Genomic DNA, 26810 nt, shown 5'->3' with positions numbered 1-26810 from the left:
TGAGTGCTGCCTGGTTGGTGGCTTAGTCTCTGGGGACTCACTGGGCTCCAGGTTAGTTGAGTCTGCTTGTCTTTCTATGTGGCAGTCATCCCCTTTAGCTTCTCCTAATTCAACCACGGGGTGGGGTGGGGGGTCTCTGCCTTCAGTCCAATGATTGGGTGTAAAGTATCTGTGTCTGACTCAGTCAGCTGCTGGTGGGACCTCTCAGAGCACAGCCGTGCTAGGCTCCTGTCTGTAAGCACACCATAGCATCAAATAGTGTCAGGCTTTGGTGCAGTCTCATAAGGTAGATCCCAAATTGGACCAGTCATTGAACTGCCTTTCCTTCAGTCTCTTCTCCATTTTTGTCCCTGTAGTTCTTTTAGATAGGAACAATTCTGGGTCAGAAATTTTGATGGTGGATTTGTAACCCCATCCCTACACTTAAGGCCCTGTCTATCTACTGGAGGTAGACTCTCTGAGTTCCCTCTCCCCGTTTTTGGGCATTTTGGCTAAGGTCACCCCCACTGAGTCCTGAAAGTTGCTCACCTCCCGGGTCTCTGATCCTTTCTTTGTGGTGGTTCTTTAGATGGGTGTTATTCTACTCTCTGCCAGGTGGTTTTTTCCCCCACATTATTTTTAATGCTAGATTGTATTTGAGCCATTTTTCAAACTATAATAATCAGCATATCATTTTTCTTATTATTCAGAGTTCCACCCACTTTTACCCTATTAATGAACTATATATATCTTATTTAATAGATCTATCTTTTTCCTATGGTCAAAAAGCTATTTTAATGTTTTCTAGCAATGTTCATATATGAAATTAGACTGCACTTTCCCTCCACATTCCTGTTCAATTCATTGTCAAGCTTATAGCATTATTATATGTCAGCATGGCTCTATTGATATTAGACTCCTGTTGCTACTTTCTTTCTTCTGTTCTCACAGATCATTGACATAGGTTTGATTGCCTCTCTTCCAAGGCTTTGTATAAACCGATTGAATGAATAGAGGTTTTTCCCTGACCATGTTCTAAAGAAAATTCTTAAACATAAGCAAAAATAAAGTAACTTTATGAAGTAACCCTACATCCACACCCAATCTACTTACTATTCTATTAACATTTTACCCTCTCTGATTTACTACATACATTGCCATCTATTCATTCTTTCATATTTAATAATCTGTTATTAATTCTAAATTATGATGAATAAATGTTATAAATCAATTGTCTTTATTTTTAACTATTTAATTTTTATTCATTTTTACATTAGTTTTTAATTTTTTCAATACAGCTTAATGATGATCTTTGCTATACTAGGGAGGTAGCATATTCTGATCTCATATCTTCAAATGAGCTGATCATAATCTAGTTCATAAGACAAGTTGTATTGAATAATAACAAACCAATGTTAGACTTATCTTCTAACCTCAATGCAATAAAACTAACATTGACTGAGACAGAAGTTGGCACCAGGGAGTAGGGTATTGCTGAGACAGCTATATTTTGGCAAAGAATGTGACTGCATTCTGCCCTTATATAAAAAAAAAAAAAAAATCTGCCTGAGGCTAAATTGAAGTGCTTCAGATTAATAATGGTGGCAGGGAAGATTTCAAGACTGTTTAGTATTGTCTTTGTGGTATGGTTGTTAGTGGTCATTCTTATGCAGTTTGATAGTAAAAAGAAGCAAGCTGAGCAAGGAAAAACTTAAAATGTTTGAGGAGAAAAGAAGCAGCAGGAAGGGTAGTGGAGCGAAGCCAAGTGTCAAAGAGATAAAAGGTCTAAGGAAAGGCCGGAGTGGTGACCTCAGGGACAGACCCCACCCAGCTGAGCTTCCAACTTGTAAAAGGAATTAAAGAAAAAAAATGAACAGAAAAAAATCAACGTCAATGAAAAGCTGATGCAAATGTGAATGAAAGATGGAGTCAAGTTCCAGGCCTAGAAAGCAGCTAAACTTAGCCACTAAGTGCCCCGGCTTTAGAGTCAAGGTACAAGAAAGGAATTGTGGACTCTGCCTCCAAGGCTAAGGGAAGCTGCTGAAATCTGGCATGTGTCGGGGGTGTCCCTGCATGGAGGCCCAGAGAAGCCATTTCATGAAGCTGTGAAAGTGAACCCTGAATTGTGGTTCAATCCCAAGATATTGGGAGATGTCAGAGTCATGAGATACCTGCCAAGGAAAGATGCAGAATGCGTATAGAACCAACCCAAGAAAGATATTGCAGTCAACAAAGCTGGAAAGAGTTGCAAATCTAAAGAATGTTTTGACATCATATATGGAGATGCGGAGTTTGGAGTTTGCCCAGCTGATTTCAATCTTGCTTTGATCCAAGATTTCCTTATTATGCCCCCTTTCCTCCATTTTGGAATGGCAATATAGATACCGTGACATTGTATGTTGAAAGTATGTGATCTGCTTTTTCATCGTGATTTTCCAAGGGGTTAGAGTTAAGAGATTGCAATGAATCTCAGAAGAGATTTTGAACTTTAAAATTTTAAACAGTGTTGAGACTATGCAATTTTGGAAGTTGGACTGGGTGTTTTTTGGCGTTATGGTGTGGTTAGAAGTCAATAGGGTCCAGGGATTGGAAAGTGGTGATTTGAATAAGAATGGGCCCCTTAGGCACATACACTTGAATGCTTAGGGCGTGGTAGTATTTGAAAGGATTAGAAGGCATGGCCTTGTTAGACTGGGTGTGGCCTTGTTTGAGTGGGAGTGGCTTCTCGAGTGTGATAGGTAAGGGGAGAGAGTAGGTGTGCCCTTGCTGAGAGAAATGTGTCCCTTGGCATAAGCTTTGGTTTTTCAAAAGCCCATGCCGGGCTCAGTGCCTCTCTTCTTGCTGCCTGCAGATCTAGATATAGAACTCTCAGCTACTTCTCCTGTACCATGTCTGCTGTATACCGCCATGTTCTCCCCCACGGTGAAAATGGACTAACCCTCTGAAACTGTAAGCAAGGCCTAAACAAATGCTTTCCTTTATAAGAGTTGCCGTGGTCATGGTGTCTCTTCCCAGCAACAGAAGAGTGACTGAGACACTAACCACGGATGGCAAAAAGATATCTCAAAGCACTGCTACATGCTTAGAGATTAAAAGCATTTCCAGGAAGCTTTAGCACACCTGTGTTTATATAAGATTAATTCTTAGTTCGTGTTTTATCAGTGACTTACCACTAACGTCCCTGTGTTCAGTACATTTGAGCATTTGAGTATATACCCAGCATGCACTTTTCTTTTATATCATATTATTCCGACCTTCCTTTTATGTCCTGTGATAATATGCAACAGTATTGTTTTTATGGGTGCCATGCTAGTCTCATCAGCTGTGGCTGATGTGGAGTCCACTCAGGCTTCGGTGGGACCGCCATCGTCAGTCCATGCCTTCCCTCACATGTTTCATCATGTCTAAATCTGTCACCATCTGCTCTTGCTGTGAGTTGTTGGGAATCACGGATTTTTATTACTCAGATTTGTTCCTCTCCAGATCTCTTGCTCTGATTCTGGCTCTGAGGAGTGTCGCTTCAGGAACTGGCCACATAGACGGCCGGTTTTGCATTTCTGTGATGATCTCTGTATGTTAGAAGATTATATTCCTCCTTTAACCAGAGGAGGGTTTCTTCTTCTTCTTTCTAGATCATTTCTCCTGCTGCTCAGAACCAGTAAAATGAAGACCTGTGCCCTAAGAATACCATATGCCATGTGATTTTCCTGGAGAGATAAACATCTACCTGTGCCAGATATGACACCACCGACTAATTTAGAAGAAAAATGATTCTACTCAAGGTTAGCTCCACGAAAACAATGAGGGTTTTTGTTTTTGTTTGCTTAGGTTTTGTTTGTTTTTTTGGTTGGTTGTTTTTTTGTTTGTTTGTTTGTTTTGTTTGTTTTGTTTTGTTTTGTTTTTTTGGTTTTCCGAGACAGGGTTTCTCTGTGTAGCCCTGGCTGTCCTGGAACTCACTCTGTAGACCAGGATGGCCTCGAACTCAGAAATCCACCTGCCTCTACCTCCCGAGTGCTGGGATTAAAGGCGTGCACCACCATGAGTTTTAACTACAGTTATGAACAAGAGAGTGGATGAAGGGTTACTTGCATGGGCAAATTGTGAGCCACTCCACCACTGAGAAAAGCTCTCTGACCCCAGGTTTAAACTCTTCTTTGGTGGATATACATTGAGCCTCCTCCCTAGTAACCATTCATTGCCTTTAAACCTTTGGAGACGGGGAGAGGCCTTGTGAGTTCCTCCACAACTCCTTAATAAAAAAATCAACAAGCTTTCTTCAGGTCTTCTTGGATCTATGAAAGCATAGATGCTGACAGTTCAAAAGGTTACTGTCCATCCTTGCCTAAAGGACAACACCCCCAATGATGCACTTAAAGCCTCTTTCTTTTGTTAGTTGTTATATGCATAACAAATATAGTATATTTAATTACACGGATTGCATATTTTACTGCGAAGTAACATTTTAACCTTTTTTTTCCCTCATATATACTCGATGTTGTTCTCAACTATGTGTTTGAGGTGAAAAAAATTAATTTAGTTCAGATTCAGTATTAGCAAGGTTAATAGTAAACAGGTTTTCAGCATTTCCTCTCGGCCTTGATGTTAGGATTAAATGAAGATTTCCACAATACATTACAATTTGCATAATTCCGTTATTATTTGCATAGACTATGGAAAATATGCAAAGATGTCTGAATGCAATTTACAATTTGGCTTTTAGTGCACTTGAACTTTTTCTATCGACGGTATAAAATTTTAAGTGATCTTTGCAGCTTATTCTGTTATTTTCCTCCTCCATTCACTTGATGGCATTTACAAAAGTTATACTCACTGCTTTGCATATTTATTGGCAGGTTTTACTAACGTTTAAATAGCTTAGAGAAAGTACACATTCAGGTCTTACAGTCTATGGAAACAGAGTTTTTATTATATTTTCCAGCCAAATGGGATTTCCAATAGACTGTTGTTTACACACATTGGAAACTGTGCACTTGTATTTGTTTTATGGTTCCTGATGTAGCCATAGGTCACAGAACCAACACATTCAGCTTTTAACTCTCTTTCGGCTCAAATTACTTTCACTAGTCCTTCTTCTCCTCTATAATTAGCAAAGTATCGTTTCTCACCAGTCTATACATACTCCTAAGTGTTTGCCTCATTTTTAGTCCCTTAACATATCCTGGTGAATGCATGACCACTTCTGCCAACTGTTATTCAGGCAGAGAAGGAAATCAAACACATTTCAAGCCTCTAGTGTGTATTGAAATCCTCTGTGGCAGGAGATTCTGTTTTCTGTTCCATGTTTTTCACTTTGGACCACGAGCTTGTCAGCTAATTCCTGAAAGCTTTTTTTTCTCTCCTTTCAGTTTAGATAAAGATTTGTAAAAGTAACCTTATTGACATATTAGTACATTTCTCTGTTCTGAGTCTACTCTGTACACAGTAGGATGCTTAGTAGCACATCTCTACCTTCTCAATGCCAGGAGCAACTTCATCTAATCCTGACAACAAAATATAGACCCAAGCCTGTCCAACTGTCTCCCTGAGAATCAGAATAACTTCCAGATCAGAGCAGCTGATGTGTGCCATATTTATTTGAATATATAATGCATCTAATTACAGACATACCTTTAACTGACCCAATGTATAGAAAATACAGAAACAAAGATGGTTAGTATTATAATAAAATGCTTTTAAAGTTTATATTTTAAAAGAATAGGTTATTTTCTAAATCCTATTTCTATATTGATCTGACTTGTAAAAGTAAATAATTCCAACATGGAGATGATATTAATGGGACCAAGAGCATTTCACTGGAGCCCCCTACGCAGCTGCCGGTTAGGCATTTTGTATTATACCAGGTGACACACAATCTTTATCCTGTCACTCAGCCATTCTAAAATGATTACTGTGCTCCCAAGATGGCTCAGAGCACAGGCACCAAAACAAAAGAGCACAGAGTCCTCTCTTCAGGGAAAATGTACAACAAATGGGTTTTCTGCGCATACAAACTTTAAAAGTTTAAGAATATAGTCATGGCAGGCAAAACACGTATCACTATTTGCTAATCCACTGCCTAGTTTTGTATTTGCCCTGAAAAAGTAAATTGTCTGTGAATTTGAGGCTCTCCTACTCTACAAAAAGAGTTCTAGGCTGCCCATGACAACGTGGAGTGAGACCCCCATCTCAACAAAACAAAACAAGAAAAGTAAAATTGTATTAATTATAGTCAGTAAAGCTACAAAGTGCAAAAAGAAACATAATAAACCCTCTTTAAATTTTATTGTTCAAACACAATTATTTTTAAATGATCAGTTTTTTGAGGTTTGGAGGGGCCTGTTATTTAATCTTTTTTTTTTTTCATCCAATATATTTCGATTATATTCCTTCTCCTCCCAACTCCTTTTAGATCCTTCCCTATCATTTTACCAACCCAACTATGTACCTATTCAAAATAACAAAAAAAAAACTCTAAAAAGTAAAAAAAAAAAAAAAAAACTAGATTAAAAACCACCAAAACAAAGTGCGCGTTCGCGCGCGCGGGCACACACACACACACACACACACACACACACACACACAACAAACAAAACTAAACAACCATAAAAAACAAAACTTAGGGTTTATTTTGTGTTGCCCACCTTATTGACACACTCACTTAGTGATACGAATTGAAGAAAACTGGTTTTTCCTTTCCCCAAAGATATTGACTGCAAATAGTTTATTGATTAGGGGTGGAGCTTTGTGAAGAGGTCCCCTTCTTTTTGCTGGGATTTTGTCTGGTTAGACTCTCATATATATTCTGTCACAGTCTCCGTGAGTTTTTAATCTGTATTAGTCCTGTCATATCTAGGAGTCATCCACCACCGCGGCTCTTAAAACTTTCTGCTTCCTCTTCTTCATAGATCCCTTGACACCCTAAGGGACGTTTTTTGGTAGACATTCTGTACAGGACTTACTGCTCTAAAGTCTCTCACTCTCTGCACATAGCCCAGCTGTGGGTTGCTGTGATAATTATAATCTACTGAAGAAGATTATCATATATTGAGGGTTGAGTAATGCCCAATTAATGGGTATAGAAACTGGGGGAACATTTTCTAATTCATTTTGTGAAGCCACTATTATCTTGGTACCAAACAACATAAAGACCCAATAAAAAGAAAAGTAGAAATGAATATCTCTTAAGAACATTGGTGGAAAAATTTGCATTAAAATACTTGCAAAATGGGATCTAAGAACACATCAGAAAAGATTGTACACTATAGTTGACTTCAACCTGAAGATTCGTAAATGTTCAACATATGTAAATAAATAAACAAATGTAAATATCATGTAAACTAAGTCAGAGACAAAATACACATGATCATTTCATTAGATGCAAAAATGCTTTTTAAAAAACCAAAAATCTTTTCATGGTAAAAGTCCTTTAGAGCTTAGGGTGTAAGGAACATGCCTCAACATAATGAACAAGTTGGATAGCAAGCCCACAGCCAACGTTGTGCTAAATGGAGAGAAACCCAAAGATTCACCACTAAAATCGGGAATAGGACAGAAAGATTCATGATCTCCATTCTGATTCAATATAGCAATTGAAGTCTAAGCTGGAGAGTTAAGACAACTGAAAAGATCAAAGGGAAACACATAGGTAGAATTCAAAGTATCCATATTTGTAGATGATATTATTCTATACATTTAAAAAAATCCTATAAATCCACTAGGAAACTTCTGCAACAGATAAATACCTTCAGCAAAGTAGCAGGATACAAAATTAACACACAAATATCGTAACCTCCTGTATACACATGACAGATATACTGAGAAGAAAGTCAGAGAAAAGATACCTTTTCAGTACCTTCAAAAAAAATCTTGGGATAACTCTCACCAAACACATAAAAGACTTGTACAATAAAAATTTTAAGACATCGAAGAAAGAAATTGAAGAAGACACTAGAATATGAAAAAATTTCCATGCTGAAGGATCAGTAGGATTAATATTGTGAAAATGGCCATCTTACCAAAAGCAATCTATGTATTCAATGCAATTCCCATCAAAATTACACCACAATTCTTCACAAAAACAGAAAAACCAATCTTTAACTTTATATGGAAACAAAAATCTCTGGATAGCTAAAACAATACTGAATTGCCTAAGAACTGCTAAAGAAATCACCATTCCAGATTTCAAGTTGTGTATATGTGTATGCATGTAGATATCTATCTATATGTACGTACATATATACATACATATATATGTAAGCTTATATATAAGTTTATATACATGTAAGTTTATAAAATAATAATGTTTCCCTGTGGCTTTATTTTATTTATCTCTTCTTTCTCCCCTTCTCTCTGTAGCAATATATACTTAAGATGTGTCATGAAAAGATATATTTTATTCATGAATAATGAATATAAAAATTTCTCTATAAGAATATGCTGGAAACACTTCCATTTACCAACTGTCTGCTTTGCATGGGCATAACAGAATATCTAAGATTGGGTAATAGATAATGTATAGAAACTTACTGTTTTATAGTTCTGAAGATACAAGTTCATTACCCTCAATAACTGAATAATTATTATCCTCAAGAAGTGAATAATTTCTCATCAGTTAATCTGATGACTAGCTAGGTAATTAGTGTCTCATGGCTTCTGCCTTTATCAGGATTTTTTCTAAGCACAAGGATTGGCTTAGTGTTATGCAACAATGACTTGGCTATACAAACCTGAACTCTGATATTCATTCATACACAAGAACTCTGGGAGTGAGCAAACCACACATCATGGCTGAATTCTACAAATGGAGGTCACTGACTTGCTTTTCTTGAGCCATACCACACTGACCTTCCTTCTGTACTTAAGCCAGATCTCTCAAATGCAAGGTTGTCGTGTTTGGTATGCTTCTAAGCTCTCCGTCATATTTTATTGCTCAGTTTTTCAATTCCTATATCTATGTTCCACTACCTTAATGAATGTGACAATCAACCAGAGCAACCATTTTTCTACTAATTTTATTTAAAAATATTTACTCATGTCCTAATTTCTTCCTCATAAATATTTGTACCCGCCTATCTACTTCAAAGTAAACAATCACTTAAAAAAATATTTCATTCTTTTATAATATTTTCTTTAACCTAACCTGTGGGTGTGCTTCCGGATCTTTTACCTCCCGCTAAATCAATGGTTCTAGAAAAAGATTTGATTTGTCCATGTATGCAGCATCTGTTTATATCTGGAAACATTTTTATTGTCTCTGTTGGAGGGAGAGGTGCCCAAGCATGGAAAGAGACCTTTAAAGTTACTGGTAACAGTACACAGGAGAGCCTGTACGAGACTTTCTGACCTCAAAACATGAAGGTAAAGAGCCCTGGTCCTTCAATGCAGGGAAGTGAGGAACCCATTCGTTTGTGTATGTATGAGTACCTGCGTATTCATACACATGCTACTGTATAGTAATCAGTGTAGCTGGTTTTTACTACTCTGTGGGTTCTTTTTTCCCCACCCTGTATCCATACCCCCCCACACACACCTCTGTTGCTTCTCCCTATCACATACATAGGAGAAAAAGAAAGATAAAGGGGAGAGAGAACCGAAGTTCTTTCTTCTTGTTTCTTCTTTGCTTGCAAGCTGTTCTTTGCTATTGTGTGGGTTCTTCTTCTTCCCACCCTTTATACTCTACCCTCACTCTCACCTGGTTTCATCCCCTATCTCTAAGTATGAGAGAAAGAACTATACAGGGTTAGAGAGGAGAGGGGAGGGGAGGGGAGGGGAGGGGTGGAGAGGAGAAAAGGGGGGAGGGCAGGGGAGGGGAGGGGAGGAGAGGAGAGGAGAGATCTTTGAATCTAATTTCTTCTTGAACATGACTACTAACAAACCACTAGCTCCCACCTGAACAACCAACAACCAATAATCTCATTCCAATGCCCCCAACCCCTGCAATCAGGGCTCTAGCACTTATAGGCCCCCTGAAAAATGCTCAGAATTCTAAATATTATAAAATTGCAGAAATTATCTGAAACTGGCAAAACTATGCCTCTTCTAGAGCACGAGGCAAATCAGTCAGTTGACATGAAGCAGCCCCACACATGAACTTAAAGCAAAAGCCTAGTCTTACAATATTTCTGGTTTTGTTTTGTTTTGTTTTGTTTTGTTTTGTTTTGTTTTGTTTTGTTTTGTTTTAAAAGAAATTAGGGAAAGGCTGGAAGAAGCTGAGGAGGAGGGTGGCCCCATAGGAAGACCGGCAGTCTTAACTAACCTGGACCCTGAGATCTCTCAGACCCTGAACTACCAACCAGGCAGCTTATATCAGCTGATCTGAGGCCTCAGACACATGTACAGTGGAAGACTGCCTGATCTAGCCTCAATGAGAGAAGATTCGCCTAGCCCTCAAGAGGCTTGAGGCCTCAGTGGGAAGGCCTGGCTGGGGTGGGGTGGGGTGAGGGTGTGGGCAAACATCCTCTTGGAGACAGGAGGAAGAAGGAATGGTATGAGGAACTGTGGGAGGGCAGAGGGAAAGGGGGAGGGGGTGTTAATGACTGAACTGTAAAAAAAAAAAAAAAAAAAAAAGTAAAAAACTAAAACCACAACAAAAGAAAGAAAAGAAACCAAAAGTCCAGAATTCTCTCTACAGATCAGTACCTTGTTAGTCATTTTCATCTCAGTGTTCTTCATTTGGGATTCTCACGGCAATTCTCACAGCGATCCGATCCGCATTACAATGTTGATCTTGGCCTTGTGCCCTACAACTAGATGACAACATGATTGAATCGTTATGTAATTCAGAACCACAAAGTATTCTCTGTGTGTGTGTGGAGGGGGAAGGGGGGTTGTAGGGAGGGGGTTAGAAGGTTATTTCTCAAAAGTCTTTTGCTGCAATCATTATGTAATATTTGTCCACTTGGCTTCTTCTGAATACAAAATGTAGATAACATTTTCCAGGTAATAACACACTTCCTACTTTTTAACATGTTATTGATCTCTGTGCAGCTAAATCTAAGCATAAGGAGGAATTTCACCTTCATGTTAGCTTTAATACTTAGATTTGGGAGGCAAATGGCTTTCCCTGCTTGAAACAGAATCTAGAGAAAAACTTATAAAACACTGTAGTGGTTTACTGTTGTAAAACCATCTGACAACTCATTTTTTTGTGGAGAAATTTGTGTATCACAGCAGGATGTCACTAAGCCTTAAACACACTATCTAACAGTAAACTTGTCTGCAGGAGTTCTGACATTTTTCTACTAAAATCACTGATTTTTAAGGAGTCGTAAAGCTAGATATGGCTTATAGTCACATGTGGAGGGCACAAGTCACAAGGGCAAGTCTGTCCTCGTTGATAGACCTAATGGAGTTATGCTTGAGTGTGTACATAAATGGTTTATTGATTATGTGTCAACAATATGCAGAAAGACAGATTGACTGACATATCTTCCTTTAAATGGGATTATTATGCATTTCCAAGTAACTGGTTGGATTCTCTTTGTCAATGTTTCTACTTCTAGATTCTGTATATGCTCTTTAAGTATCATAAGTATGCTGGGATAAATGCTACATACTCATTTCCTGTGTGGCAAACTAGAGTGGGGCATGCTCACATTAATACCCTTAGTTACAAAAATTTGAGTAGATTGACACGTGTCACCCCTAGACTTTAGCAGGGAAAAGAAGCTAATTCCCCATCCTGCTCTTCCTTCCTTATCGGCCTTGTATTGAGATAGCAGTTCCTTCCTTAACCAAGATCGTGAGTAACTCTGACATGTCCTCTTGTGAACACAAAATATGTTACAGAAACAAATCTATAATGCAATCATGGAATTAGTGTGAATGTTACTACCACAGCATAACCTCGTTTATCTGACTGATGTGTACTACAATGCTTCCTTGCTGGTGCTGTAAGGAAAGAGATGTTGACTGTAACTATATTGTTGGAAAACAGAACCCTTCACTGTAGCCTCCCCCAGCCTGAAGTGGGCTGGTGCAGACCTTGTCTCCACTGAGGTGGGGCCACCTCATGTGTAGCTTTCTGACTTGGCTGGCTCCTTTTGAAGGACACTGCCCTGCTCTTCTCCAAGATGCTGCTACCTGCCGAGAGGCTGAACCTTTCTTCCTGAGACATTCCTGAATAAGCAACAGCCTGACAACCAAGTGCTGACAACATGGCGACAAGGCACCAAGGATGGACTGGCGGGGTGGGGGTGGGGGCACGGGGATGGGCCTTCCCCCTTTTAAGCACAGTCTCTTATTAAACTGCAGGCCTTGATCAGAGAAAATTTGTCTTGGCTTCATTATTTCTCTCGCCATCTAGTCTCTCTCTTTCAGCCCCAGCCTGCCTTCCAGGAATACCCGGTTCGTGTAAGCTGTGGACCAGCTTACTACTACACTTCACTGTAAAAGTAATAGTAATAGTAATAGTTAGAATTCAGAATTAACACTTACAAATTCTATTATTAACACTGTCACTATTTTCTGATTCTCTGGATGGACTCAAATGTAATTCCAGTTTAGATGCACAGATATCATCTAAGTCATTTGTCTTCTTATCAATAATAGCTTATAGAAATTAGGAAAGATGATACCTATCTTTTGTAGTCTGGCAAGACTTCCAGTGATGAGACTGTTCTATTTGGTTGAGTCCTTGGCTGAGGAGGTTCCATGGAGATGCCTAAACAACCCAGACAGATGCTAAAAGGTTGCCCCTGTTGCCGAGGACAGCTTCCACTCAGTTAATTGAACGTAGAGAGATTCTGCTGAGACAGGCTTGGAGATGTAACATTCTACTTTCTTTGGTGCAACAAGGTACTCTGAAAGCTACAGAAAGAGAAATAAAGCAACCCAGGAACAAGACCCTCTACTTACAATATATTCTTCCTGCAAGATGTGCCAGGGCAATGATTGGTACAGAATATATGGGAGTGGCCAAATTAAGTGTGGTTGAACTTGACGCCTATGTCTCAAGAGGGAGCTCATACCCTATAAGGCCAGAGACTGGGTAGCCCGGAGACCTAAGGGAGAAACAAAACAAAAACAATGAAATCATTCTCTTAATGCTGTGTTGCTATACTCAAATATTGGTACCTTGTGAACTCATCATCTGAGTAGCTTCCTCTGTCAGCAGATGGGAGATGGGAGTGTGTGCAGAGACCCTCAGCCAGAAAATATGGAGCAAGTGTGTCTAAACTGGAGGTCTCCATTATGTTCCTTCCCTCAGAGATTGGGGAACCCCATGGAAAATGGGGAGGAAAGACAGTAGGAATCAGAAGGGATGGAGGACAGCAGGAAAACATGGCCCACTAAATCAATTAAGCAGGGCACACATGGGCTCACAGAGACTGGAGCCTGCATGGATCTGTACCAGGTTCTCTGTGTATGTATTATGGCTGTCAACTTGTTGTGTTTGAGGGACTCCTAAGAGTTGGAGCAGGTGTGTCTCTGGTATATTTGGTATTCTTGGAACATTTTCCCTCCTGTTGGGTTGCCTTGTCTAGCCTTGATTCATGAGCTTTTGTATCATCTTGTATCTTGCTTCGTCTGTCCTATTTACTCTTGAAGACCTCATCTTTTCTGACAAGGTGGGGTGTATTTGAGAGTTGTGGGAGGTATCGGGGAGATAAGAGCAAAGGAGAGAGGAGAAACTGTGGATTAGGTGCATTTTATGAGACAATAATCTATTTTCAATAAAAAGAAAAGAAATTGGAAATGATGACTGTATACAACAGGGTGGGGTTTTTTTGTGTGATATATTTAAAGACAACCCAAATTTCATCAGATCTTCCAGGGTACATACAAGCAACATTGGATCCAGAAATATAACAAAAGATGATAAGAACTGACATTGTGTGCCTAACCAAATTCTTCTGCTCCCTTTTCTGACAATAAGAGAATAGCTAGTATTTCTTCCCTATCTGGCTAGCCATTTCACATACATTTCAGGGGGGAAAGTGTCTTTCTTTCTTTCTTCCTTCCTTCCTTCCTTCCTTCCTTCCTTCCTTCCTTCCTTCCTTCCTTCCTTCCTTCCGTCCTTCCTTTCTCTCTCTCTCTCTCTCTCTCTCTCTCTCTCTCTCTCTCTCTCTTTCTTTCTCTTTCTTTCTTTTCTTAACAGAACAAAACCAAAAACTTTCATTTAAATTAAAAGAAAAACATTACATTTCAAACATCCTACTATCAATAGAGACCAGATCTCAGTCATTTGCACAGCCAGAGTAATCCTTTTTCCCAATCTCAGATGAGAAAGGATTTGTCTTCCCTTCCAGAGCAAGCCCCAGATCTTCAAAAGTACCAGTTTGTTATGCTGATCAAGGCACTGAACCTTCTTTACTCACAATAGGCACATCAGGAAATGCACTTGAATTCACTTGTATGTATTTAACTCTAGGACTCTGTGCTACTAAATTACTCAAAATTACTCAGTTAAATAGATAGAAAAATAGATGGCTAGACCATATGTTTAGAAAAAAATATACTGGTGAAAAATTATGTAAATGCTATGGTAACTGGTACAAAGATACAAACTATTATCAACAAAGTATTTTTTTTCTTTTTTTTAATTTTTATTTATTTTTCCCTTTTATTAAAGATAGGTTCTGTTCTCATACAATCTAATCTAAATACAGTTTGCCTTCCTATAGAAGTAATTTATGGGGGCTTTCTGTCCCTACTCCATCCTGTTTAGCTCCCAAGTAAGCAACACAGAGACAACAGAATTTATTAACAAGTTGCAAACATAGTCTGGGCAGGTTCTGAGACTATTCTAACCTGGCTAGGCTAGTAATAACCAGACAAATGCCCCATTCCTTGCCAACTGAGTCTTTCTCTGCCTCATGTGTGTCCGCAGGGTGAGCTTCCTTTGGCTAAGTGTCCATGGTCCATCCTGCCTCAGGGCAACCCCCTTCTTCTACCTCCTCCTTCCTCTCTCCATGCTCCCTACCTGAGACCTCCAACTTGATCTCAAGTCTGACCTTCCTACCTTTCTTCTGCCCAGTCACAGGCTCTAGCCTTTTATTTTCCAATCAGAGATTACTGGGGAGCATTCTTTACAGCACATTGGTCAATACAAAGCCCATGTCCAATTCAGAAAATTGGGCATAGTACTACCGGAAGATCCAGCAATACCTCTCCTAGGCATATACCTAGAAGATGTTCTAACTGGTAATAAGGACACATGCTCCACTATGTTCATAGCAGCCTTATTTATAATAGCCAGAAGCTGAAAAGAACCCAGATGTCCCTCAACAGAGGAATGGATACAGAAAATGTGGTACATTTACACAATGGAGTACTACTCAACTATTAAAGTCAATAAACTTATGAAATTCTTAGGCAAATGGATGGATCTGGAGGATATCATCCTGAGTGAGGTAACCCAATCACAAAAGAAGTCACTTGATATGCACTCATTGATAAGTGGATATTAGCCCAGAAAATTAGAATATCCACGATACAATTTGCAAAACACAAGAAAATCAAGAAGAGGGAAGACCAACGAGTGGATACCTCATTCCTCTTTAGAATAGGGAACAAAATACCCATGGAAGGAGTTACAGAGAAAAAGTTTGGAGCTGAGACAAAAGGATAGACCATCCAGAGACTACCCCACCCAGGGATCCATCTCATAATCAGTCACCAAATGCAGACACTATGACATATGCCAGCATGATTTTCTGAAAGGATCCTGATATAGCTGTCTCTTGTGAGGCTAGGCCAGTGCCTGACAAATACAGAAGTGGATGCTCACAGTCACCTATTGGATGGAACCCAGGGCCCCCAATGGAGGAGGTAGAGAAAGTACCCAAGGAGCTGAAGGGGTCTGCAGCCCTATAGGTGGAACAACAATATGAACTAACCAGTACCCTCAGAACTCGTGTCTCTAGCTACATATGTAGCAGAAGATGGTCTAGTCGGCCATCATTGGGAAGAGAGGCTCCTTGGTCTTGCAAACTTTATATGCCCCAGTTCAGGGGAACCCCAGGGCCAAGAAGTGGGAGTGGGTGGGTAGGGGAGCTGGGTGGAGGGAGGGTATAGAGGACTTTTGGGATAGCATTTGAAATGTAAATGAAGAAAATATCTAATAAAAAATTAAAAACAACAACAATAAAAACAAACAAACAAACAACCCAAAGCCCATGCCCAGACTGCAACCTGATCTTGTGGCACCCAACTCAGCATCTGAATACACAGCACCCAACCCCAACACCTTTCCTCCACTCCTCGTCGTTTCTTCCAACCTCCTCTCACATTCAGATTTACTCTCTCTATATCTCTTATTAGAAAAGAAATGGCTTCTGGGTGATAGCAACAAAACATAACAAAATAAAATATAATACAATAAAATGAAATTGGATAAGTCAATAGAAAAATAAAAGAGCCTCAAGGGAAGATACAAGAATCAGAGACCCACTGGTTTACACTGAAGGCTGTAGTATATATCCATGGGAACTGGTGTGGACTCACACAGGCCTCATGCATACTACTTCCCACTCTGAGTTCATGAGCCTTGCTCATTTGAAAAAAATAAAGTATTTAAAAGCACAGTGTGTGTGCGTGTGCGTGTGCGTGTGTGTGTACTTATGCTGGTGCATATTTATGCAGGTGAATTTAAAGGCCTGAAATCAGTGTTAAAGTCATTCCACGGGTCCTGTCAATTTTTGGTTATTGTTTTATGGTTGGTTAGTTGGTTGGTTGTTGGTTGGTTGGTTGATTGTTTTTTTACACAGAGTACACTGTGTAGCCCTGGCTGGTCTAGAGCTCACTATGCAGACCAGGATAGCCCTGAACTCACAGAGATTCACCAAGCTTTGCCTCTTAGTACTAAGATTAATATTTTGTGCCAAGCAACCTAGTTTGTTTGTTTTTCTGTGTGTTTTTAATTCCTTCATTTTAAGATTTGGTTACAGAGTTGCCAGAGCTTCGCTGATTAAGCTAGGCTTCTTGGTCAGTGGGCCCTGGGGATCTTCTGTCTCCACATTCCACAGCTGGAATAACTATGTACCATTGTGCACAGCTTTAAGGTGGATGCTAGAGATAAAATTTATGTCCTCAAGCTTATATGGTTAAGCGATCCAGAAAAACAAAGACTTGCTTAGAGGCCCCATTGTAAGGCCAAAGGGAACTTCAGTTCTGTGTGCTTGTCCGGGAGTAGAATTGCAAAGGCTAGTCTGACATGGAACTTAGAAGAGTCAAGGTTGTGAACTTCTGAAGGCCTAACTTTTCCCCTCTGAGCTGTGGTTAACAGTTCCAGGGCAGCTGTGTCTGAGGTATCTTGTATTCTCTTGGCAAACATTGTCTGAATTAGCTCTCTGTTGACCTTGGCCATTTCACCCCCTACAAATTGTATATATGATGATGTACCTCTTCCTAAATTTGCTTGGCATGATTCAACAGTTTAGGCAGGAACCTCTGGTCCCACTTATTGCTTTTGTCTTCTTTACTCTTCATTATCTCTATTTCTCAACCCTGGTCATTGCAATTAACACGTTGTCATTAGAGACTTTTGTTGCTTCTGGTTCAGATTATAGAGCAAGCACTCTACTAACTGTCTCCCTGCCAGCAACATAACACTTGTGCTAGATGTGTGCTCAGATTTTGAGTTATCAACCCAGAAGAACTCCTATGAGTGCTGTCATCATGTAGCAGACTACTTAAAAGTTGAAATCCTTCACTTAACAAGAAAGCATCAGGGCTCCTGCACCTTGCTTCAGGATATCCCTAGAAAAGCTTGCTCATAGCATGCTTGGACTTCCTAGCAAAGTGAGGGTTCTGCATGAAAGAGATAACAAGAGCAGATTTTGTTGACTTTTAAGGGGCATTAAGAGAATGTTTATAGACTTCATCTTCCCACACTCATCTTTTATGGAGGAGGCTGCCTGCAGAATATTCATTCCCCAGTTGGGCTCCTGGGGCAGATTAAGGTATATATCTCTATATATGATTTTTCACCTATAAGTAGCACAAGGGTTCATTTAATCTATGGTAGACATGAGGGCATTGTTATCTTCAGAATGCCTAGAACTTTACTTCAAATCTGACCTCCAAACAGTGACTCTGCCCAGACATGAACTCCTACCTCAGCATTCCCTGTTCTTCTAAAACCCGGAGCCATTTTTTCACCATGATTGATTTTAATATTCAAACAACATTAGATGCTTTTGGCAATTTACTGTAATTTATGAAATTGATCTGCAGCTATTAAATTAAACTATTTTCATCTCTAAGGAAAAAAAAAACCCACACACACAATCCAGCCAGATAATGACTGGTAATTAAAATGATACAATTTCTTCAATGTTTTGTTTTGCTTGCTGCTGTTCCAAACTGAATATCACTCCTTTGAACATACTCATGCATCACGCATGTCTGTCATTAGCATGATTTCGTTTTAATCAAGACATCTTTGTGATGTTTTGAAAAATGAAGAGCATTTTAAAAAGTTTTTTCAATTAAAGTTGATAATTATGCATTTTCATGCCTTTTCAAGGCAGTATTTTGGTTAGTCTTGGTTGTTAACTTTATTGAATCTGGAATCAACAAAGAATCAAACATCTGCACAAATCTATGACAGTTATTTCCTGGAGGGATTTACCAGGTGGAGACCTTCCCCGACAGAGTGAGCATCCCTTCTGGTACTGGCCCAGATATAGAAAGGTTTTTAAATGACAACTTACTTACTTACTTTCTTACTTTCTTTCTTTCCTTCTTTCTTTCCTTCCTTCTTTCTTTCTTCCCTTCTTTCTTTCTTTCCTTCTTTCTTTCTTTCTTTCTTTCTTTCTTTCTTTCTTTCTTTCTTTTCTTCCTTCCTTCCTTCCTTCCTTCCTTCCTTCCTTCCTTCCTTCCTCTCTCTCTCTCTCTCTCTCTCTCTCTCTCTCTCTTTTTCTTTTTTTCTTTTTGTCTGTTTGCCTTCATTTCTTGACGATCAGCACATCTAATCAATTGTTGCAACTACAAACACTATTTCCTGACACGGGGGCTCAGTTTCTTCCCTTTTAACACCTCCCAATTTGGACTAAAGACTAGGAGCCCTGTGGAATCATGAGCACCTTCATCCTGGGGCTACTGAAGCATATGGTATACTTATGGGTTAAGAAAGTATTTTTTTTTCTCAGCCTCTGTGGTATGAAAACAGCCATTACTGAACTACCCAGCCTGTATTTTATAGGCCAGTCTAATGAATCTTCTTTTAATATATATTCATTCTCTCAGTTCTGTTCCTCTAGAAAACCCCAACTAATATTGGTAGTTTTTAATAACAGTTGTAAAGAACTTGAATTGTAATAGCCCCTGGACAGTCCATAATAGGAAGTATGTAAATGGTGGTCTTTTCTAAGTCCAATGATGTTTCAGAAAAAAATTACAAGCAAGAATTTCTTCCTGTATCTCTTGTCAGTCTAACACTTAGGAGGATATGGTCTCATTCCCCAGCAAGTAATGGTTCTAAAAGAAAATGAACAGAAGACATCACTGGTATCAGAAAGTATTAAATATCAAAATAATAAATTATAAAAAGTGACTTATAATTTTATTTGGTTAATTTTTTTAAGATTATGAATGTGGTAGCTAATCTTGTTTTCAACTTGGCACACCTCTTAAGTAGGAACAGCATCTGAGAAAATGCTCTGATCAGATTGGCCTGTGGGCATGACTGTAGGGCACTTTCTTAATTGCTAATCAATATAGGAAATCCACGTACACCATGGGCAGGCAGTATTATCCTTGATGTGGTGGTTTGAATATGTTTGGTCCTATATGGGAAGTGGCACTAATATGAGGTGTGGTCTTGTTGGAATGGTTGTTGGCTTGTTGGAGGAAGTATGCCACTGCAGGGCTGGGTTTTGAGTTCTCTGTGCTAGAGTTTTGCCTGGTGTGGAAAGAGAGCCTCCTCCTGGCTGCCCTTGGATCAGCACCATTCATGTGACACTGTGAATTAAGAATCTGTGTTTTCGACCAATTATATGGTCAATTTTGGAAGGACCCTGATATAGCTGTCTCTTGTCAGAGTATGCCTGGGCCTAGCAAACATAGAAGTGGATGCTCACAGTCGGCTATTGGATGGATCACATGGCCCCCAATGAAGGAGCTAGAGAAAGTACCAAAGAAGCTAAAGGGATCTGCAACCCTATAGGTGGAACAACATTATGAACTAACCAGTACCCCGGAGCTCTTGACTCTAGCTGCATATGCATCAAAAGATGGCCTAGTCGGCCATCACTGGAAAGAGAGGCCCATTGGACACGCAAACTTTATATGCCCCAGTACAGGGGAACGCCAGGGCCATAAAAGGGGAGTGGGTGGGTAGGAGAGAGGGGGTGGGTGGCTATGGGGGACTTTTGGTATAGCATTGCAAATGTAAATGAGCGAAATACCTAATAAAAAATGGAAAAAAAAAAAAAGAATCTGTGTTTTCTGGTCAGCTAGGTCTGGAAAGTGAGTTGTGATTTAGTCCGAGCCAGAGCAATTTGACAACAAAAGGAGAACAAGGGGATACAAATTGGAAAGGAAGAAGTCAAAATATCACTTTTTGCAGATGATATGATAGTATATGTACGTGACCCTAAAAATTCCACCAGAGAACTCCTAAGCCTGATAAACAGCTTCAATGAAGTAGCTAGATATAAAATTAACTCAAACAAGTCAATGGCCTTTCTCTACACAAAGAATAAACAGGCTGAGAAAGAAATTAGGGAAACAACACCCTTCTCAATAGTCACAAATAATATAAAATAAAAGACTCTAACTAAGGAAGTGAAAGATCTGTATGATGAGAACTTCAAGTCTCTGAAGAAAGAAATTAAAGAAGATCTCAGAAGATGGAAAGATCTCCCATGCTCATGGGTTGGCAGGATCAATATAGTAAAAATGGCTATCTTGACAAAAGCAATCTACAGATTCAATGCAATCTCCATCAAAATTCCAACTCAATTCTTCAACGAATTAGAAAGGGCAATCGGCAGATTCATCTGGAATAACAAAAAACCTAGGGTAGCAAAAACTCTTCTCAAGGATAAAAGAACCTCTGGTGGAATCACCATGCCTGACCTAAAGCTGTACTACAGAGCAATTGTGATAAAAACTGCATGATACTGGTATAGCGACAGACAAGTAGACCATTGGAATAGAATTGAAGACCCAGAGATGAACTCACACACCTATGGTCACTTGATCTTTGACAAGGGAGCTAAAACCATCCAGTGGAAAAAAGACAGCATATTCAACAAATGGTGCTGGCAAAACTGGCGGTTATCATGTAGAAGAATGCGAATTGATCCATTCCTATCTCCTTGTACTAAGGTCAAATCTAAGTGGATTAAAGAACTCCACATAAAACCAGAGACACTGAAACTTATAGAGGAGAAAGTAGGGAAAAGCCTTGAAGATGTGGGTACAGGGGAAAAATTCCTGAATAGAACAGCAAAGGCTTGTGCTGTAAGATCGAGAATTGACAAATGGGACCTCATAATATTGTAAAGCTTCTGCAAGGCAAAAGATACTGTCAATAAGACAAAAAGACCACCAACAGATTGAGAAAGGATCTTTATCTATCCTAAATCAGATAGGGGACTAATATCCAATATATATAAAGAACTCAAGAAGGTGAACTCCAGAAAATCAAATAACCCCATTAAAAAATGGGGCTAAGAGCTGAACAAGGAATTCTCACCTGAGGAATACCGAATAGCTGAGAAGCACCTGAAAAAATGTTCAACATCCTTAATCATCAGGGAAATGCAAATCAAAACAACCCTGATATTCCACCTCACACCAGTCAGAATGGCTAAGATCAAAAATTCAGGTGACAGCAGATGCTGGCAAGGATGTGGAGAAAGAGGAACACTCCTCCATTGTTGGTGAGATTGCAAGCTTGTACAACCACTCTGGAAATCAGTCTGGCAGTTCCTCAGAAAATCGGACATAGTACTACCGGAGGATCCTGCAATACCTCTCCTGGGCATATATCCAGAAGACGTTCCAACTGGTAAGAAGGACACATGCTCCACTATGTTCATAGCAGTGTTATTTATAATAGCCAGAAGCTGGAAAGAACCCAGATGTCCTTCAACAGAGGAATGGATGCAGAAAATGTGGTACATTTACACAGTGGAGTACTACTCAGCTATTAAAAAGAATGAATTTATGAAATTTGTAGGCAAATGGATGGACCTGAAGAGCATCATCCTGAGTGAGGTAACCCAATCATAAAGGAACTCATACAATATGTACTCACTGATAAGTGGATATTAGCCCAGAAACTTAGGATACCCAAGATATAAGATACAATTTGTGAAACATATGAAACTGAAGAAGAACGAATACCAAAGTGTGGACACTTTGCCCCTTCTTAGAATTGGGAACAAAACACCCATGGAAGGAGTTACAGAGACAAAGTTTGGAGCTGAGACGCAAGGTTGGACCATCTAGAGACGGCCATATCCCGGGATCCATCCCATAATCAGCTTCCAAACACTGACACCATTGCATACACTAGAAAGATTTTGCTGAAAGGACCCAGATAGAGCTGTCTCTTGTGAGACTATTCTGCGTCCTAGCAAACACAGAAGTGGATACTCACAGTCAGCTATTGAATGGATCACAGGGCCCCCAATGGAGGAGCTAGAGAAAGTACCCAAGGAGCTAAAGGGATCTGCAATCCTATAGGAGGAACAACAATATGAACTAACCAGTACCTCCCTGGAGATCGTGTCTCTAGCTGCGTATGAATCAGAAGATGGCCTAGTCGGCCATCAGTGGAAAGAGAGGCCCATTGTTTGTGCAAACTTTATATGCCTCAGTACAGGGGAATGACAGGGCCAAGAAGTGGGAGTGGGTGGGTGGGGGAGTGGGTGGGGGAGCGTGTGGGGGACTTTTGGGATAGCATTGGAAATGTAAATGAAATAAATACCCAATTAAACAAAAAAAAAAAATAGGCTGTCACCAATATGGAGAAATCTTCTGGAATTTCTTCAGAGTCAACATGGATGCAGTGGTCCAAAGAGGGCCAAAGCTTTATCTTAATTGGAGGCCAAATTTAGAAATGGGTGGAGAGCTCCCAAATTGTACTAGTTTAGGCATGAATGTTGCAGAATTAAGGGGTTCATAGAGAGAGGATGAGGCATAACACCATAAGAGTCCAAGGGAAACCATTGGTGAAGATAATGCTTAGTTGAAGTAGATTACTGGAGATGTCCAGACCATGGATGTTTACCAATAAGCAGCATCCCTCCATGGTCTCTATTTCAGTTCCTGCCTGGAGCTCCTGCCCTAGCCTCCCATGGTAAATAGCTATAATCAATCCATAGCTGCAATAGATAAAATTGTTATGTCTTAAACCAGATTTCAAGTTAGTGAAAACTGAGATGAATTACTTCTGATTGAAAATCACCTTTCATCCCTGCAAGTGTAACACCCATCATAACAAATAAAGTGTTTCTTTTTTCTTAAAAAAAAAAAAAAAAAAAGACACTGTAGCTGTCTTCAAACACTCCAGAAGAGGGAGTCAGCTCTCATTAAGGATGGTTGTGAGCCATCATGTGGTTGCTGGGATTTGAACTGAGGATCTTGGGAAGAGCAGTTGGTGCTCTTAACCACTGAGCCATCTCACCAGCTCATAAAGTGTTTCTTAAAAGACAATTTTCCATGTATAAATCCCTCAGTAACTTTCTGATCTTGTTCAAAGTCTTATAATCAGAAAATTAATTAGAAGAAAGTTCAGTTTGCAAGACTGTGATCTCCATTTCCTAGCAAGCATCCGACATGCCTCAGCTGGGTGATGTACCTATTGTTCTTATTAATAGTTTCAGTTGCACTGACAAGCACTAACATTATCCAAGAACTGCACTGGAATGTTGCTTACTTGCTATTTCCTTGGCTGTCTCCATGACCAACGTCAATGACAGGGCATTTTTTCCCCCTTAACGGGGATGGTTTCTTCAATTCTTTTCTGTAAGGTTGGATTCATGAACTTAAACTTTAAGTTAAACTTTATAAAAGCTCCAGTTACCCATATTTCCTCTTAGTTCAAATCTAGATGTTTCTCTAAAAGTGGTGGAAATGGGCATCTAAACAAAAGGAAATAATAACTGTTAAATTTCTGGAAGCTATGTGTTAGGGGCTGTGTGAATTCTACCTGCAGTGTGTATGGGGATGTGTTTTTTGTCTTTCATTGACAATTATACTTTCAATATTTTTGTGTCATTCTCATGACTCTTACCAATTGTAAAGTGTATGAAGGCTTTAAAAAATTCTTTTTATGATATATTTTTTGCTTAAAATAGGATAACATCATTTTTCCTCCTTCATTAAGCCTCTTCCAGCTCCCCTCCATTGAATCCCTTCTCTGTCTTCCCACCTTTCAAGGTGGTAGTCTCTTTTTTCATTGATTGTAATTGTTCCATATGTATACACACACACACACAAACACACACACAAAAATATGTGTGTTCATGCAATCATGTGTGCAAATGCACAAATGTGTATAAAGACAGCCTACTGGCTCTGTTCTGTGGTTTGTGTGTGTGTGGTTTAAACGTTTACTACTTTGAATTGGACAACCAACCAAGGAGCTAAGCCTTGGGAGTAGCAAATTCCGCTCCAAACAGTTATCCATTTTCTGTAGTTCCTTGCATTGAGGTGGGACCCTGAGAAATTTTCTCTATTACCATTGTTCCAGCATTGGTTACGCAGCCATTTCTAGGAGAGGCTGTTACACAGGCATGCTGCTTCCTCAGACTACACTTACCAAAGAAGTCTCTCTTTACAGCAAATGGAAACCATCTGAGAAGACCACAACTGGACACAAGGCAGAGATCAGCAGATTATGTGGACCCCAGCCCCAGGAAATCCATCTGCTTCACAGCTCTTGCATCTAAGGCTCAGGGGAGCATTGTCAGTTAAAGGTTATGTCAGTTTCTTTTGTATTTTTCTTTAACAAAATAGTGCAGGTATTTTTTCTTTCTCTGGCTCCTTCTATGTAAGTATTCTTTCTCGCTGAGAACATTTTGTCTTGCATGTATTTTCTTAGAATTTTTCAGCAGGCTTTTCATATGCAAAAAAGGTATCGACTTTAAAAGTTTGGATATTAAATATACCCAAAGCTCAGGTATTGAGGTATGGTGCCCAGAGAGTGGCAGTATTGACAGGTGATTGGGTTATGAGGGTGTTAGCTCAGTGTGCTATTGGGTAGTGGGTGGAGAGGAAAGTGGTCATCTTGGTCACACCTATGAAGTACATCATGTCTCTCCCTCTCTATGCTTCCAACTGCGAGAAGTTGATCATCTCTTCTCTATCATACCCACACCTACGTGATACTCTACCTCCCCATAGCCTAAAAGCAATGGAGCCAGGAACCATAGAGCAAAACCTCTGAAACCAGAAGCCAAAGTTGATGCCTCCTTCCTTAAGCTGTTTCCTTGGGACCTTTCCACAACAAAGGAAGGTTGACAGTTGTTTTTTATTTCACCATTCTGATTGGAATTATGAATATCCAGACTTTCCATTTTTGTTTAATTGGATATTAGTATTGAATAGTCTCTTCTTTCTTTTTAAAAAATGTACTTATTCATTTGTTTGTTTGTTTGTTTATTCAGTTTGCATCTCAATTGCTGCTCCCAGCCTGATCTGCTCCTCCTCCTCCCCCCCCCCCCACCTCACACAGCACAGTCCCTCCTCCCATCCCCATCTTCTCTGAGAGGGTAGAGGCCCCTGTTGGGTATCCTGCCCCTGGCACATCAAGTCTCTGCAGCACTTGGCATATTCTCTCCCACTGAGGTCAGACAGGGCACATAGTTAGGGGAGAGTACTCCACAGACAGGAAAGATCTTTAGGTATAGCACCTGCTCCAGTTGTCACATGGAGACTGAACAGCACCTCTGCTACATATGTGCAGGACCTAGGTCCAGCTCATGTGTGCTCTTTGGTTGGTGTTTCAGTTTCTGAGAGCCCTCAAGGGTCCAGGTTAGTTGACTCTGTTGGTCTTCCTGAGAAGTTCCTATACCCTTCAGCTCCCCAGTTCTTCCCCCAACTCTTTGATAAGAGTCTCTGAGCTCCATCCAGTGTTTGGCGGAGGGTCTTTACATCTGTTTTACTCAGATGCTGGGTGGAGCCTCTTGGGGGACAATCATGATAGGCTCCTGTCTGCAAGCATAACAGAGTATCATTAATAGTATCAGGGATTGGTGCTTGTCCATGGGATGGACCTCAAGTTAAGCTAGTCATTGGTTGACCATTCCCCCAGTCTCTGCTCCATCCCCCATCCCTGTATTTCTTGAGAAAAAATAAATTTCAGGTCAAAAGTTTTGTGGATAGATTGGCAGAGTAATGTTTCCGATGATCAGTGTTGGCAATAGAGATGAACTGGTATCCACTTCCTAGCAAGTGTGTGTGGGTTTCCTAGAGGATCTCTCTCTCTCTCTCTCTCTCTCTCTCTCTCTCTCTCTCTCTCTCTCTCTCTCTCTCTCTCTCCTCCCACTTCTCTCTGCCTTTCTGTCTCTCTCTGTCTCTGTCTCTCTGTCTCTGTCTCTGTCTCTGTCTCTGTCTCTGTGTGTTTGATGCTCTGATACATAAATGACAGCCCTTGTCAATTTCTACCACAGTTGCACATTTTAATACACACTTTATTCACTAGGTATTTCCAAAGTGAAGCTGGACAATATAAGAAAAACATGAATTTGCTCACTTCTATTCTGATTCACAAGAGTGCATTCTAACTTATTTTCTCAATATTTTTATTTTTGTTTGAATAAAATATGAAAAGCCACAACAAAATCACATTTGATTGTTCCACAGCAGAAACTGTCCCCCATCCCTAGACACACCGACACAAGTATACATACATACACACACACACACAC

Source organism: Mus musculus, chromosome 6 (genome assembly GCF_000001635.26).
Source record: "Mus musculus strain C57BL/6J chromosome 6, GRCm38.p6 C57BL/6J".
NCBI lineage: Eukaryota > Metazoa > Chordata > Mammalia > Rodentia > Muridae > Mus > Mus musculus.
Note: the sequence above shows the minus strand (reverse complement) of the source record.